Source organism: Anser anser (genome assembly GCF_964211835.1).
Source record: "Anser anser genome assembly, chromosome: 3".
Lineage (NCBI taxonomy): Eukaryota > Metazoa > Chordata > Aves > Anseriformes > Anatidae > Anser > Anser anser.
In genome coordinates, this window is record NC_139722.1 from 6,596,311 (window position 1) to 6,614,128 (window position 17,818).

Genomic DNA, 17,818 nt, shown 5'->3' on the forward strand with positions numbered 1-17,818 from the left:
TTGTGTGACACTGAGTTATAACGTGTAACCAGCTCCTCCTGTTGAGTTCAGCAGCTTGTGTTTGACTACAGCACAGATTTCCCATCTGTTCTTCATTCTCAGTCCTTTTTGCTGCAACATTGCACTGTGATCTGGTACAGATGATCCCCCTAAATCCCCTAAATCCTTTTCTAGACACACTTCCTATCCTATAGGCACTGCCTCTGGTCCTTATTCCCCTGTGAGTCCCACTGCTCCGAGTGACATTCATCCTACGCTGTTGGAAGGATTACAAGCCACAGCGCAACCGCTCTGCCACTGCTGGTACTGATTATCCCACCAATCTTTCTGCAATTTCAGCTTTCACCAGCAACGATATTTATTTTTGCTCTCAAACCAGTGGTAAAATCGGTCGGTGCTGGAGTTAGCAGCTCTGCCCCCAGCGCCCTCCTAGGGACCCTGTGAAGTGGTGACCTCCATCTGCTCTCTGCTGACCTGGATCCGTGTCTTCTGCTGCTGTAGGGTGAGCATCTCCCTGCCGCAGAGAGAAATGCCCTACAGAAAACATCAGCTCACAGCCCCAAGGTAGTCACCTCTGTCAGGGAAACTGCCCTCTCAAAGGATGCCATGATGTTTCACAAAACCCACAAAAGCTTTTTGACTGTCATCAGTTATACCCCTGGCACTTAAGGAAAGGGGATGTTTGTTTGCCTGGAGCTATTTGCACCATTTCAAGCTAAGCGGGTGTTGCACGGGACATTCCTTTTGGCAGCCTGGGTTACCCTATACCCCATGAGGCTCAGATGCTGTGTGCTGCTCCCCTGTTTGGTTCCTCCACGGGAAGACCTTAAAAAGATCCCATTTTTTCTTTTATAGAAGGTGCTGGGAGCAATGCACCAGAAGTATATGAAAAGTCTTGAGCTCTGGCTTAGCATGAGGCCTTGCTGTCCTCAACTACAACCTTGCTTCTTCTGGAAAACGGGCATAATGTTTCCTAAAGCTGGCACAGAGGTTCCTCCATGTCTCAGCAACCAGAGACGCGACAGACAGGAGGTGAGAGGGCTGACAATGCCAGAGCAGCCCAATTTTCTTCATATTAGGCTGGCATCTGCAGAGTTATTTTCATGCAGATCTGGAAGGAAATCTCAAACACCACTAATGGAACCAAAATCTTTCACGGTTTTGTTTTGGAAACACGGCAGCTTTTTGAAGACAAATCTGGTTTCCAAGATACCTGGCAGCATTTGGATTAAAAGTAACTGGATTCTCAATGATTTCAGGGCTCTGCAGGGGAGGGGGAGCTGCCGGGACGGAGCATTGCAGACGTCTCTGCTCAGTACAATAGGTAAGTGCAGACCGCTGCTGGGTTTTGTTATTTATTATAGTGACAGGTTCGAGCCTCTGAATTTGACATCAAATTTTGAAGGAGGTCAATTATGGAGGTCACAGGGAGGGGAAAAGGGGAAGGAATAACTGATGTCATACCGTCCAGGGGGATGGTATGAATTGGATGGACGGATGAAGCCCAGGATGCATGAAGCCCACCTCAAATTGCCAGGAGCCTGGCAGGGCACATAGGTATAAATAAGGCTGGGAATGAGACTGCCAATGGCTGAACAAACATTTCTTTCAGATGCAGCTTTTCCCTTTCATTCCTACACTCATGGACAGGCAGCCTGTACCACCCGGCAGCCAGAAACCTCACACCCGCATTGTTCCCCTTCTTGCTGCGGGTCCCACCTCATTCCCACCATCCAACACGTGTGCACAGACCCAAATCCCAGCTCCACCCCAGCAGCAGCCCTTCCAGCCCCGAGCCCTTGTTGTTGCATCCTGATGCTAATCTGAGGCTGCCGGGGCTACCCCCAGCAGTAAACGTGGCTGTGTGGTCCCTGTTTAACCAGTTACTGGGAGCAAAACCCCTTCTTTTTGCCAAGAGTGACCAGGGCGTCCTTCGGAGATTCCTCCTCCAAAGCTTTTAGCCCCCCAGAGCTGGCCCTGTGCTGACAGCCCTGGGCAGCCCTGCAGCAGGAAGCTGGACGTTGCCTGGGGGGCCCTTTCAGAGCTCCTCAAGAGGGACCCTAAAGGCCTGAAGGTGTTGCTATTGCTTGGTAAAACCTAGAAATCTGAGTAGCCACAGAGTCTCCTGGTGGTCGGTGCTGTGGGCGATACCCAAATGACACGGACCGTGGTGAGGAGCTGGATCTCATGAGATGTCCCCCTGCAAGCTGGGCTCCTGTGGCACACGAGCCGTGGGATCTCAGGCTTGCTGTTGTTTTAGGGGCAGTGAGATGGGACTGCAGGCACTCCCTAGCTGCACCTGGCCCTCCTGCATGCCAACACCGTGCCATCTGGGAGGTGCTGGAGCTGTATGGGTGGCGGGCAACGCAAGAATCACCAGCCTGAATTATGGCCAGGATGGAAAACTACTGATCTAAAGCCAATCATCTCACGGTCCTATAAATACCAGTCCTAAGTGAGTGCAGAAATCCCCAGTACCTTTCTGTGTAGAAATCCCCAACACCTTGCAGTAAATCCTTGCCGTTTACAAATTTTTAATGAATTTGCTGTTCTGATTGTAGAAAACACTATTGAATTATTGTGTTAAGTAGGCTAATGATTAACTGATGATTAAGTGCTGCTGAGGAAAAAAAACACCCAATTTAATTTGTGATTTACCATAAAGGTATTACTAAATCTTAACTTGCTGCTAAATCAAACCCGTGTTAAAATTTCATCCGTGACACGCTCTGTGCCCAATCCAGCCATGGTGCCTCCTGCAAAAGCAGAGCAGAAAGGGCAGATGGAAAGGCACGTGGTGTCCTTCTTGCTCCAGTTCACAGCCTAATATTTCAACCGAACTTGCCCACGAAGGCAGGTTGGCACTGAGATGCCCGTCCCGCAGTCTGGCCAAGGTGTGGATGGCCAGATCCATCCGAGGAGCTGCACCCTCCACCGAGAGCGTGGGGCTGAGTTGTAAAACAAGGCAGGGACCCTGTAGATTGATGCAGCTATTTATTTATTTATTTATTTATTTATTTATTTATTTTCCAGGTAGGTAGGCTGCAGCCCTTTACATTCCCCTCCTGGATGGTGCTACACAGGGACCGCTGAGCCCGGCACTGCCCTGGTGCATACGGGTTCCCCCCCCACAGCACCGGGCACCCTGCCACCAAGTGTCTGTGAGGGCAGCTCAAGGGCGAGGGGGTATCTGTGTGGGGAAATTCAAGCAGGAAAAATCTCTTGATTCAATTCTTGACGGCTTTATTTTCATAAACGCAAGCACTCAGTCATACGGAAAATAAATAGGAGGGTGGAACTAGTGGGAGCAAAGACAGCAGCATTTCAAGAAATTCAGCAAAACATGACAGTGGCGGTGTTGTAGCACCATTTCAGGTGTGGAAATGCCCACACAGGCAGAGCTATGTGTGTCCTGTGGGGAGGGAAGGGCTCCGAAGGGGCTGGGTATGGGATGGGGAGAGCTTTTAGCCCAGGTCTGCTGCTGTGGCCGAGCTCCCCACTCAGGGGCTGTGCAAAGGGCAGCTCCCTGCAGGTCAGGCCAGTAAGAAATATTTTTTCCGGGTCTCTTCAGGACAAGACGGTGAAGGAATGGTGCCATCCCACACAACTACACAAATCATTTTAATGATACCCTGAGCTGTAAGGGAGAGGACATGAAGCACTGTTACAGGCAAAGTACCAGGATATTAGAGAACAAGGCCATTTTTCTAGATATCAGGTAAAGCTGCAACCCCTCATGTCCAGCCTGGATGTTCCTGTGTAGGTAACGAACCGTTTACGTGATTTAAACTCCCCAGGTCCCCAGGCTTGCCACCCATGACAGATTTCCCCGATATCTCCATAGCAATCTGCTGCAGAAGGCAGTAGCTGGAAAGGATGCTCCTTTTTCCATATAGCCCTGGTGATTCCAAGTTCAGATTTCCATAAGCGTGCCTTTTAGATCGACGTGCATCCTCAAGCTAAATGTATCGTCTACAAAATGAGATGCTCTTTTCGACCGTGCGCGGGCACAAGAGAGACAAACGCCGGCTGTGAGATTAGGGGGAAAAAAAAATAATAATCAAACAGATTGGACCTCTAGAGGCTTCCGGCATCAGCCGTGGAGAAGAGATGATAAAACACTCTTTTCTGTGCTGTATTTTCTGCAGCATGTTAGAGGGCAGCCGCTGCCTTAACCCGTGCGGTGCCCGGCGGTGCGGGGTCCCCGCTGCGGTGCGGCCGGAGCCGGAGGGCATGGGGTGGGCAGGAGGGGAGGGCTGCAGGGCTGCTGAGTTAGTGGTGCCCTGCTGGTGCCATCGGCAGTCGGATGAAGGCATCTGAGCGCTGAGGAGGTGGGATATGGCGGGGCGACGCCATGCTGGTTGCATGCTGCATGGCCAGGGAGGAGTGGCTGGGTAGGATGTCTGCGAAGAACCAAGGTCGCGGTGGGAAAGATGTCGGGAAGAACAAGGCTTAGGCAAAACCTGGGGTATTTTGTGCGTTCGGAGCACCCTAAACTTCCCCAAGCAGAAGGAGACACAAGCAGGCTCCCACCATCTCCACCCTAGCTCTCCCCACGATGCAATGGTTAACCAGGCAACACCTTGGCTTGCAGAGCCATCTACTGACAGAGAGATGCAGGACAAGGGATTCTTTTTTTTTTCCTTTTTTTTTTTTTTTTTTTCCCCCTAAAGTGGAGTTTTTCCCAACCTTGTCCATGCAACGGCGAGGTTTCTTGGAGCAAAGTTTCCTTCTGTGCAGGTGATACTGTTCCGGGTCAGACCCTGCACAGGCAGCTGGAAACACGTCCAAGCCCCAACACTTCGGTTTTAAACTAGAGTTTGTGGGGATGTGAACACACAGCTTCTGCCTGACATGAACCTGCAAAACGGGCTGTGCTTATTCTACAGCAGCACCCACTTGTTTGTTTGGGCACACATGTGAGTGGTGGGCTTAGGTTAGGTACAATTCCTGTTTTCAAAGCGCTCCATGCCTTTGGGGTGGAAACACACCTTTTCTTTGAAAATATTAACAGATGCTCTTAGGTCTGCAGAGCTGAAGTTTTGTGGAAAGCAGAGTTTTCAGCAAAAATAAATTCCTACCACACCTCACTAGTGGTAGAGAAAACTGTATTTCCCCAAAACATTTGATTTGGTTTTCTGTCTCAGAGCAAGGCAAAAGCAGAATGACCTGCATGGCTTGGCAGTACCTGAAAGCAGGGAATTTTTTCTCCCTGCAGGAATACCGGAGATAGTGAACAAGGCCAAACCTCAGGATGCAAAGACCTTCAGAAAATGGAGCTTCTGACCACAGCTGAGTTTCATTATCTATTTCCTTGGCCTGCTTTGGTGGCAAAATGTGGCTGCCCTCATTAGCCGATGGTTTGAGAGGCGATGGCTGCCACCCTGGTGACTGCCCCAGCCCTGCCCCGGCAGGACTGTCTGCGGGCCGCCCGTCTCATCCCTGCTCCTGCTGCTCCCAGCTGCCTCCTGCTGCCCCCCCCCGTGTCCACCTGCACCTAAAAGCCTCCTTCCTGGCAGGGCCTGGGCTTCGCAGCATGGAGAACCGCTGGGGATTTGGGTTGTGATGCTCTGGCAGAGGTGAAATGATGTCAGAAATGAAGATGGAACAAAGAGCAACCGGGCCCAAGAAGTTAATGGCCGTGATGGGCATTCCCTGAGGATCGGGGGAGAAGAGGAAAGCTTTTAGAAGGGAGGCAGCTGAGAGAGCTGGATCCTCGTGCTGCTTTCGGCTTTCAGAGTGGGGCAGGGCGGCAGAGCGCTGCGTGCTTGCTAGCTCATGGGATCGTGGCATCCCTGCCTCAAAGGCTGCCCGAGGCACAGAGCACACATCTGACCTCTTCTCCTGGGCTTGCTTGGAAGAAATCTGAGGTTAAGGGCAGGGAGGGAAAAAACAGGAACTCTAACGTGGGCAGCACTGCTTCTTAGGGTTTCCTTCACTATCGGTATTGATATTCAGCTGCCTTTAGCACTGTAGGGAGAATCTCTCTGTCCAGAGGCCAGCCAGTTAACTTCAGAGCAGAAGGGATGCTGGAAATAATCTAATCTGGCCCTGTTGATAGTTCATGGAAACTGGCGTTCATATTAGCATGCATGGGCAGGGGCCGACTCATATAAAGCAAATAAATATTTCAGTTCTGTGTTAGTACAGTGCAAACACAGGAGCCCCGATAGGAACAACCAGGTCTTATACATTACATAAACAATAAGCATGCAAATTCTCTCTCTCTCCAAAAACAGCATCCTCAAAAGAGCCTCAGCTCTGCCCATCAGATAGAAATGCACCTTCTCACCAAATTGTATAAGAATTACAAGAATATATTCTTATCTATGTATGCTTAGGTAATAACTTTTGATTTGCTTGTTTTCAGAGCTTTATTTTATAGTTCCATAACAAACCTGGGCCGAAATGTGGTATCTCTAGGATATTTTAGTTAAGGCCTGGAGTGCCTTATTTGCCTGACTGATGTAAGTGACCCCTCTGTTTCTCTCGCACCACCTGCCCACCAAGAGCTTTTTATCTATCTGGTGTTATGTTAAAGCCCAGTTACAATTCGCAGACATCCGCCAGCACCACCTAACAACTGTCCCACTGCAACAGTGCTGTTCTCTGCCTGCTCCCAGCAGGAGGCACCCAAAGGAAGGTGATGCTGCAGACAGGGAGGAGGTACCTTGTTTTGCTGGGTGATAACGCTCGATAGTCCCCTTCTGGGAGGACCTGAATAGCTCAGGAGAAGATGGAGCTGGTAAAGAGCTAGCATGAGAAAAACACTGGAGCAAGCCAGGCAGCAGATCCCTCTGAGCTGAGCCAGCCCTCTCAACCTGCTTTTCATCAGTTTGGTTTGAACTGCAAATTATTTTCAATTTTTATTTTGATTTTTTTTTTTTGCTAAATGCTTCCCTCCTTAAGGATGTCCTTTTGAGGTCTTGTTTGTTTTTTGTTTTTTTTTTTTTGGATGTGTTTTTGAAATGATGTTGCATAATCTTGGGTAATGACCTGGCCAGTCTTTGTGGACCAACCCTCCTGCTGGGTCTGATGGATGTGAAAAAATCATTAAAGCATCTTTGTCATAAGGGCTTTGATCACATGAAGAAGATTTGGCATAAGGCTAACTCAGTGCATCCAGTTTTGCTTGGAGAGTTTTCCCAATATTTACATGTAGGAAAGAAAGCACAGAGAAAAACACGTCTCTGTAGAGAACCACGCTGGAAGGTGAATTGTTCATGTATTTCCTTAATAAAGCTGTTTCCTTCATGATCTTTCATATATCAGAGTAAATTAAATATTCCCACTAGAAATGTCCCATGGAAAACATCAGTATCTGAAAAATGTTGCAGTTTGCTAGGAGTTGTGCATGTCAGTGTTAGTTATACTTTGCTGGATGGTAGCTAAAAAGGTTTAATTTCACAAATAAATGTTCTCTGTGAACTTTAATCTTTGGTATGAGCTTATTAAATGGTTCTGAGTGGTAAAAATTTTGTAATAAATTTGATTAAAAGAAAAAAAAAAGTTTTTCATGCTCTTTTGGGATTCAGTCTTCAATTTTGATTGACTAAAATTATACCAGAAGATATATATTAGAAAAAAGATTTCAAAATGACACGGACTTGTTATATTGGATTTCTAGTAGTGCATTTGTACACGTCAGCAATTACACTAAAAACATATTTGATGCAAACTTTACCATCAGCTGTCAGCATTGCTCAAATCTCTCCACAACAGTGGCATATGTAGACGTATGATATGAATAATAGAAGTTTATTTTTCATATCACCTGATCCCTAAATCAGAGATTTTACTAGTGTGTCATCCCCTATGACAGAAATGTCAAATATTTGGCTGTAGAACAAATTTGCGCAGACTTTTTCCGAAATATTACACAGATATTTTTTTAATTTTTTTTTCAAATGATGAATCTCGTGAAATTACTTAGTGGGGGGAAAACAAGGCCAAGATTTGGTACGGTGTATTGTTTTGGAAATTATTTTCCTCACTTCTGCAGTTACGCAATAAACTTGTGCTGCTGAAATGTACCAGAATTCACACCTGCCAGCATCTCCTCTGGAAACACAGGGGACTGAAGTGAGCATATTTCAAAACTGGCTTAATCTGAGCACTGACTAGTTTTAGTTCCCCATGCACACACAGGGTCATTTCCTCCCTTATATTTCTGTCCTCTTCCACGTTTCATTCAGTCGTTTGTTGTATAATTCCCCATGAACCTTGCTCCAGTACAGAGAGTGGTTTCCCACAAATACAGGCGCTAGCGTGGCTTTGCACACCTCCAAGTTTTACTTTTCCGTAGCTTCCACAATTAAATCAGCTTTATTCTCCTCCTCTACCATCATCCCCATGTGGGTTATTCCTTGCGTTTGCTCACACGCCAGTTTACTCTGAAATAAAAATGTTCATTCATGGACTTTCCCCTGAAGTGCTAAGGAGCAGGTAAGAACATTGCTGTAATTCTTTCAGAGTAAGCTTTTATGCACACAAGATTTGCTGAAAAAAATGTACCCTGTGCTTTGTGTGCACAGACAAGGGGCATGTAGAAGAAGAGAGCACACTCGCCTTGTATAATGTAAAAAATAATCTACTTTACAAAAATGGTAACTGAATAGCTGAGACTTTAAAGACCATCCGGATCAGTGCTATTGCTGAGGGATTTGGCATCAGTCAGTTAAAGCTCAGGAATACTGTAAGCTCCAAATGTTGCACGTCCTGTACGAGCATCATGCAGGGATGCGGCTTCTGGCAGAAAGGAGGAACAGCTCCACGCAGCATCCTTAACGTGTGTGCATTTGTGCGTGTGCGTGCTTGAGAGCCTCAATATGTAGGACCAATTGCTAGATTGACCGAACAGTCCTTTTCCCCCTCAAATACAATGCCTACTGCTATCAGCTAGCCATGAGATAGGAAAATCATGGGGCATACCACCTCTGTACCCTGAGCCTGGATGGCATCTTGCTGGAGACATTGGTTTGGTCATCCCGATGTGCACTGAGTAGCTGCAGCTAGAAAATAAAACTCCACTGCTCTCCTGGGCTGTCCTGAAGAACAGCTGAAGAAGGAGCTGGGAACAGAGTAGAGGAACATGAAACCCAGGATTTTCCTGCTCCTTCTGCCCCATTTCTCTGTCTTGCAGTGGTTTGGATGTCAGGATGAGCAAACAGCCATTCCTCTATGTGCTGAGATCCAGGACAGGCTGCATTGCGGCGATGGATGGAGCCCCCAATGCCACGACGATTCCAAAACTCCCAGGGGTTTATTTCCATCAGACGATGGAAATATGACAGTTAGCGTGGACACCTGTGAGATGTTTCATTCCAGAGCCTTCAGGCAGGTGGGAAATGCTGGCCAGTGATGGCCAGAGTGCAGGAAACCCTTCTCCTGGCGCAGCCCGCGAGGAGGTGCTGTGGACTCAGGAACAGATCCGCTTACCTGCAGGGCAGGGACCTGGTGCCACAAGACCATGCTGTTTTTAACGGGAGTTTTCAATGAAACACAAAATACTTACGCTTTCTCTTTTCCCATATTTACTTTGGACTGGTGCATCCAAAAAGAAAAGGAAGCCTCAGCTGGTGTTCTTTTGTGCGAAACAATATGCTTACTTGTAAAACTTCACAAGCAGTTTATATCTGATTTGAATTAGGCAAAACACCTTTTTCCCTGACTTCAGATCTGCCTTTCTGTTATGCTTCTCATAAAGGAAAATGTTTGTTGTGAACAATAAAAGGAAAGTACCACTTTCCTGCTAATAGCTGTAATATCAAACCTCGGCCTTTAAAATAATGGGTTTCTATTCTCTCCCAAGACTAAAGGGCAGCCGAAGTGAAACATTCCCAAGAAGAGAGGGAAAAAAAATCCCCTAAAAACAATAAGAAAATTTCCCAAACAACCAAACATTCAGCCTCTGTCTTGTGCCAGAGCTCTGTACTTTGCTTTCCACCTGACTGTCTGCCAAGAAATGAAGAGATTAACCAAAAGCAAGACACAGGATCCTTTTCCCTCGTCCAGAGCTTTCACAGGGGAAGAAGAGACTATGCAGAAGGAAAACAAAAAGACAGAATTTCTTTTGTAACAAGCCGGGGAAGAAAGATGTGTGATATAGATGAGAAAATGTGAAAGAGACAGATGACACATTTAGTGAAAGGGAAGAAGCAGCAATTCTTGCCATGATGTAAAGGGCAATTAAATCATGTTCCAAATGGGGCACTGATGACGACTCTCTGTGGCTCCTGAACTCGCTGCATCACTTTGTCTTGTTTTATTGCCTGGGAAACGCAAAGAAAGAAATCTACCTGCACTGCTGACCTGTGAGAAACCAGTTAATTATTGAAGAGGATATTGAAGATGGGAAGTATGCAGCATGAAAATTGTCGTGGGTAAATACCAGGTGGCTCAGACTTTGCCTTCGGTTCACACAGGCAGCCAAGCATCTGGGCTTTTTACATTTCAGCTCATCAGTAAAAATATTTTAGAACAGGCTCCCTTTGTGTTTTGACTTGTGCTTACAGAAACGTTACAAAAACAACTGTCCAAACTCTCAATTCTGTTCAAATAAAAACTTTTATACAGTACAATTGAAAAGTAACAGAGAAAAGCAGTATTAAGGAAATACTTCAGAACTTTTAAATTCCTGCTTCCTGGTTGGTGTTTCAAACTGGCAAGCACTGGGGTTTGGGTTTACCCAGCCTTAACCAGAGCAGTGGTTCAATCATACTGTTAGGCTTCAGGTATTCTAAGAAATTCAAAATGTGCTTTAAATGGCCAAAATGTTCCTCTCTCAAGTTCATTAATAATCCTGGAGCAAAGTACTATTTTCACCATTGCAAATTAACCTTGAGTCTTATATTTTTTTATGCAAGCCAGGATCCCATTGAAAGTAGAATTTTGATTTAAAGGAACAAAAAAAAAAAAAAAGGACAGGTAGGATTCATATTTAAGCCCCTTGCTCTGTGTTTGTTTTTAATTCCAGATTGGTCATTTTGGGGAGTAAAAATTTCTTTCTTTTCCTGTCTTTGTTCCACAAAGGCCTACCTAAAACATTTGGAAATGTCTCACTGTTACCTTATTAGCAAGCATGGGATGAGAATTCAACTACCAAAGTTCTCAGAAAATTGTATTCCTATTTTCCTGTCTTATTAAGGATGATTTCTTATCTATTCCATTTCAGAAATACACAAGTATTTATTTGGATTAAAAATTGCAATGCCCAAGCAGTAAGGTTTTGTTGATAGCAAAGAACTTACTCCAGATTAACTAGTTGCTCGTTGCAATGATATAGCTGATGGTCTCCATGGCTGGAAACTGCAGAGTTTTGATGTTCCCCTTTACAGAACTGTGAGTTTCATCACAGCTCTAATTTCCTGATTTCAGTATAATAAAAATAGCATAAGGATACATTGTACTGAGGTAAAAATGTAAATTTTATAAGTTTATGGACCTTCAGATTCATAAAAATAATTTCATTTCAGTTATTTATGTATTTTCAAACATTGTTCATTTGGTGAACGTAAAGTCCATTCAAGCAGCATTAAAAAAAAATAATAATCATATTTTAGCATTTAAACTACTTATTTTCAGGGCTGATATTTAAATCCCGATGCTTAATTTTTAGTATGTCCTAGAGAAAAGCAAACCAACCAAAACTTGTTTAGTAGGGCACACAATCTAGTTTCTGATTTAACTGTTCTATATAAACCATTAAAATTTAAATTGTTATTATTACCAGGGAAAAGCAGGGATTGAGCTACATGGTTTCTACATGATGCTGAAAACCTGTCTCTACTGTATACTACATATTTTCCAACTGAATAGGCAAAGGGAAAAAAATATTGCCTATATTTGGTAAAAGGCAGACATAATCCACATGCATTTACAATGCTTGACAGAATGTTGTCTGGGAACAGAATCAGGTCTAGCAGGTGCTGTATCAAGTCCTAGCTTTCCTCTTTTTGAACTTTACGTACTCATTCCAGTCTGATAACCCTTCCACCCAGCTTTTAGCTCAATATTCCAGACAGTATCCAACAGTATGCAAGCTTTGCCTATACTGGAAGTATAAATACCAAAATCAATTTAAAGACAAATTATGTGTATTGCAAACTTGTTTTAAGTATATATAGATTCTCTGAGTAGGCCAGAAGAGTTCTCTCTCTCTCTCTCTCTCTCTTTTTTTTTCCTTCTAAATTAGGGAATTCAGTTTTGAGGCAGAGACCAAAAGTAGTAAATGATATAAGCTTCTTTTCAAACATTTGGATTTGCGTTTACACCCTGATGATGCCTGTTTGCACCAAACTCGTGCCAGTATAACAATGCTAGACAAGACTGCATAGCAGAAAAAGGTACTAGAGCAACCTTGCCATTTCAAAATTTTCAGTATTTTCATCCCTCCCGCCCTTTTTGTCGTGTTCACTTGCTAATGAACTTTCATCTCCCCTAAGTTCTTCAGGTTGTCGGCATGGAAGAGACCTTACCATTAAATCTTACATTTAATGAAAAGCAGGGGAGGGGAAATTTAATAAAAAGGGTCTGAAGGCTGGCCTTGCTCCAATGAGAGATGCAGCAGTGTAGATCTCTTTCATTTTATATCTTGGGAAATTGTAACATCAAGAGTTTGTTCCTCCTAAAGCACTTTGCAGTTCTGTTCATGTATTATCTGGTAGAAGAGTGTTTGGGAACTTAGGAAGCGCTAATGGGATATTCATAAAGACATCAAACTGGATTTCAGTGGGAGCTGGAAACTGATTTTGAGAGAACTGAGGCTGCAGAAGTTCACTGAAGTTCACCTACACGTGGGAGGGAGACAGTTCCTTGTACTGTATATAAGGCTGTAGGTGCTGAGATGCAGTAACAGATGAGACCAGCATCCCATCTTTGCCCATGACTAATTGGAAGTATTTAGGTAGAATGCACATGTCCAGTTATAATTTCCCTACATTTTCCAAATATACATATCCCAATTCTGCACAATCTTCAGTTTAAAAGGACGTCCCGAACCTGAGCTTGCACTAAGGTTTCAATAGACCTTAGCCTGACTATTTTTAAATATAAGTTGTTTAAACTTTTGGAACACACAGCATCCTGCAGCAGTGAGTTCTACAATATCTAGTTGTGTCTTGGATAATAAAATTTCTGTTCTTTTTTTTTTTTTTGGCAAAGTATTTGTTTGACTGTTTCTTCTGATGCCTACAGTGGTGTACTAGATGAAAGAGTGGACAAGCATTACTTAATTTCTCCAAATAACAATTTTTAATCTCTCTTTGTCACATATTCCCTTCAGTTACCTCTTCTTTCACAGAAGTTTTCATCATTCACTTACTCTTCCCTGTTTCTAGTGTACTTTGCGAGAACAATGAGTTTGGCTAGGCCCAATGGTTCATCTCCTTGTCAACTGGAGACTTATAAATCTTTTTGGTGGAGGTTATTATGAAGATTAGAACAGAACTGAACAACACCCTGGAAGTAAAAGTAACTACTCAGAAGCAGCTAGTGTACAAGAAGGAAAGGAAAGAGAAGATCACTAAAAGAGAGTCATTATCACACAGACTGTTTCATGGACAGGGCAACTGGTGACCCTGGCCAAGAGCGTGTCCTGAGAATCAGTTTCTGATTCCTGTCTGTACATGTACGTACATCGCATTTCTTTGCATGCATGAATGCATCGTAAATGCTAACAGTGTACCATTACTTTAGATTATTAGTCTTCTCTCTACCATCTGTCTTGTTTCCACTAGCATTCTTATAAGGCTAGCAAACGTCTTTTTCCAACGCTTGACAAGAACACTTCTTCAAGCTGACCTTTGTAGGTAGCAAACATAGCCCAGCTTCTAGGAGTTCCAAACTTTGCAGTCATCCAAAGAGGCTGTAGGCACACACCATTTCATTTGAACTTGCTATCTCAGTGGAAATAAAAGCACCAGCTATTTGTTACGTACCCTTGAATCCACTTTAAACTCAGGATGAAAATAACAACCTTCATCTGAGCAAAACCAAAGCATCAACTCAGCAGGTTTTTTTTTTTTTTTCCAGAGTGTTGTTCTTCAGAAAGCCCCCAGATAAGCCCGGAGGTTAACAAGTCATTACCGAGTACAAATGAAATGTCTAAACATTCTCTAGTACTCTTCCCTCAACCCCATCGATTTCCTTTCAATTCAAGGAGACTCTGTATTCCAGTTTTAACTGGCACTGCCTGTTTGTGAAAATGCGAATGAAACATGTCAAGTTTAAAAAGCCTTCAGTATAGTCTACTGCTCTCTGAATAAATCAGCTTAAATAAAATTTCATCTTACTCCTTCATTCCTGGAAAATGGATATGCCATTATGATATGTTTTACTGTAGCTAAGTGTTTTAGGGATATGTTAATTTACAATTTACATGTCAGAGAAGAAATTAACCATGTGAAAGCTCTCATAGTCTTACAGTTCTAAGTAAGCTGCTGGTTTGTTGTTCTTTTTTTGTTTGTTTGTTTTACTGGTAGGCATCATACACAGTATGTTAGTATCTGTATTTCTTATCAGCTTAAGATGTGTCAAAAAGATTTGTAAAAGCAAGAGCTTTCTTACGAAACTCATACCTTTTATTGTCATTTAGGCACTGAAAATGCATCCAGTTTTTTTAGACTTTGCAAACCTTAACTGGGAATCTCTATGTTCACCTGTATGTATAACAGATACACAGCCTCATTGAAAGAATTAAAGAATGGAGAAACCATTTCAAAACAAATAAGTGCATTGTACTCTACCATAGTTTTTTTCCTAATATTCTCTGCAGTCTTAAATGTATATGTGGGGCTACTAAAGAGTACATTGTACTATACAGACAGCACAGATGTGTCATCTCATAGACAAAGCAAAGTTTCTCCCAACTAACTTCACAGACAATCTTCAAAAACTGTTCAGGGGAACAACGTGAACATTTACTAAACTTTTAGTAACATAAATAGAGTTTAAACAAATAATAATTTTTCTTTTCTTTTTTTTTTCTTTTTCTTTCTTTTTCTCCTTCTCCTTCTCTTTGTCTTTTTCTTTCTCTTTAATTTTTTTCCTTCCCTCCTCATTTATTGTTTCTCTTCCCATTAAAGGTAAGAGGAAGGAGCGAGCAAGGAAGGAGGGAGGGAAGGAAAGGGAGAGGGAGAGGGAGAGGGAGAGGGAGAGGGAGAGGGAGAGGGAGAGGGAGAGGGAGAGGGAGAGGGAGGGAAGGGAAGGGAAGGGAAGGGAAGGGAAAGGAAGGGAAGGGAAGGGAAGGGAAGGGAAGGGAAGGGAAGGGAAGGGAAGGGAAGGGAAGGGAAGGGAAGGGAAGGGAAGGGAAGGGAAGGGAAGGGAAGGGAAGGGAAGGGAAGGGAAGGGAAGGGAAGGGAAGGGAAGGGAAGGGAAGGGAAGGGAAGGGAAGGGAAGGGAAGGGAAGGGAAGGGAAGGGAAAAAAAACTAATTTTTCTTTTTTTCTTTTTCTTTTTCTTTTTCTTTTTCTTTTTCTTTTTCTTTTTCTTTTTCTTTTTCTTTTTCTTTTTCTTTTTCTTTTTCTTTTTCTTTTTCTTTTTCTTTTTCTTTTTCCTTTTCCTTTTTCCTTTTTCTTTTTTCTTTTTCTCTTTCTTTTTCTCTTTCTTCTTTTTCTCTTCTTTTTCTTTTTTATCTTCTTTTTCTTTTTTTTTCTTTCTTTTTCTTTTTCTTATTTTCTTTTTCCTCTTTTTTTTTTTCATGGAGTGAATCTGAATCAACTAGTATATGCTGGTGTCTCTCAGTCACATACTCTGAGATAATGTTTTTCAAATTCAGAAACTAGAGAATTTTTACCTGTCCACCTACAAGCTGTAACTATGAGAGAGTAGGTGGATGGAATTTGTGGCTTGTAGAACTGCAGAGATATTTTGTCTACACAAATCTTAGAAGAAGGACTCCTCAGAGGAGGACTCCAAGCACTGGAATTACATCAAATGGACAGTTAAATTGTGAGGCTGATCACCAGCAAGTGCTCGACCAGTCCAAGTAGCATTCCCCCATTCAGTAGATCGACATCAGTAGTTAGTCTGTATGCTGCCACCCTCTTTAGTAAGGCGAGATTTGAAACTTTTCGGGTTGTTGGTCTTCGTTGATTATACAGATCCTTCATCCTGGTGTATGGAAAGCTGAATTTCTCCTTTTTTAAAAAAACAGACAAAAAAACCCACCTTGAATAAATTAAGTTTAAACTTTTATTCTAATATGAAGTTTCCAAAAGGAATTTCATAGCTTTCTATAGCTCTTTTGTATAAAGGGTGGGAAGAAGAAAAACAACACTCTTCTGCCCGTTTAGATTTCCTGTGATTTCTTATATGTAGTAATAAAAATAAATAGTATACATATATTAATTAATGAGAGAAAGAAGGGAATGAATTGTTTTGTATTTAAAAGATGAGGTTTCTTTGTTCATCATGAAGACAGGAGATAAATATTTTGCGCTGCTTCATCTTCAAAGCTGATAAGGTTGCTTAGAGAACCTGGAGTAAAAATATATGTTTTCATTTTAAAAGAATAAAAGCTTAGGCAACTTCAATTTCGGTATGTCTATGCATTGCTTTTGAAGGTGATTTACTAATAAAACCCCACAAAATGAACACATATAAAAGAAATAATCAAATCAAATCTTCCATAAATTAATCTGAGAATCAGAATGTCCTGAAAAAGGTATCACAGAGCAGGTGAAGTGTCAAAGCTCAAATAAAAACTCAGAGGCACAACTGGGAACAAACCCAGAGACTTTTTAATAACATTTCAGAATTATTGGTGCCTATGACACTTTTGTTTTAAAGACGCAATCCATGCCAGACAAAATACAAGTTTCATAAAAAATATATTCTGGGACACTTATAACAAGTACTTTTTCCCTCTTTAGCTTTTTCTGTATTAAGAAAAATAATAAAGCAAGCATGAGAGTTTATAGTATTGTACTAAAGAGACCAAAAAAATAATAATTTCAGGTCTTGTTTTGTTTGAAGCTTTGTGTACTTTGCAGAAGAGAATCATGGGCTTTTCTTAACGTGATGCTTATTAAATTGCTTGAGGGATGAGTGGCTTCAGAGATGTGGCAATGGGACTTGGAGGCTTCCACATTGCTTGCTGCTTGAATATACAAGCTCTATGAAAAAGCATGCAGTGATGCACCAGGCAACCTAAAGACCAATAGAAGAGTTGGGAAAGAGACACACAGCTCTTCTAGTTCTTCTAACTTAGTAAAAAGAATTCATATATGTTATTCATTTTAAAATTGGTTATTTTGACATAAAGCAACTAAGAGGTTAAGGATGTCTATATACTGTGCAAGTATGTCAGTTCTTGTCAGGCATTGCAAAATTAAATGCATATAGGTTAAATGATTTAACACAGGTTTAGCTAATCAGAGAATTGTACCGCTGAACAAAACAGTGTGCATCAGATACCTTCCTGCAGCACTATGCGAAACACAAACAGTGCGAGGAAGCAGAACTGCAGTTCACCCACACTCCCCATGTTCACACACCTTGAATTCTTGGTACTATCCAAAACTTACATGTTTATTCAGTAGTTTCCAGTTGTGGCTTCAAACCCATACCAATCAGTTATTTGAACCTGTACTTGCAATTTAGTTGAAAATGTTATTCTAATAAGTTCCCATCCACGTAGAGAATTAAAATGACTATCATTAACTTACAAAATGTTGTGAAGACAGAAACCATGAATTTTGCTTTGAATATTTTTGACTTAGTGAAAAAAGAGAGCTGTCTGGGGAGGCTATGCAGATGTTTACAAATATAAACTTCTTTTAAAGTTTACAAACATAAACTTGTTTTCAAGATTCTTCTTC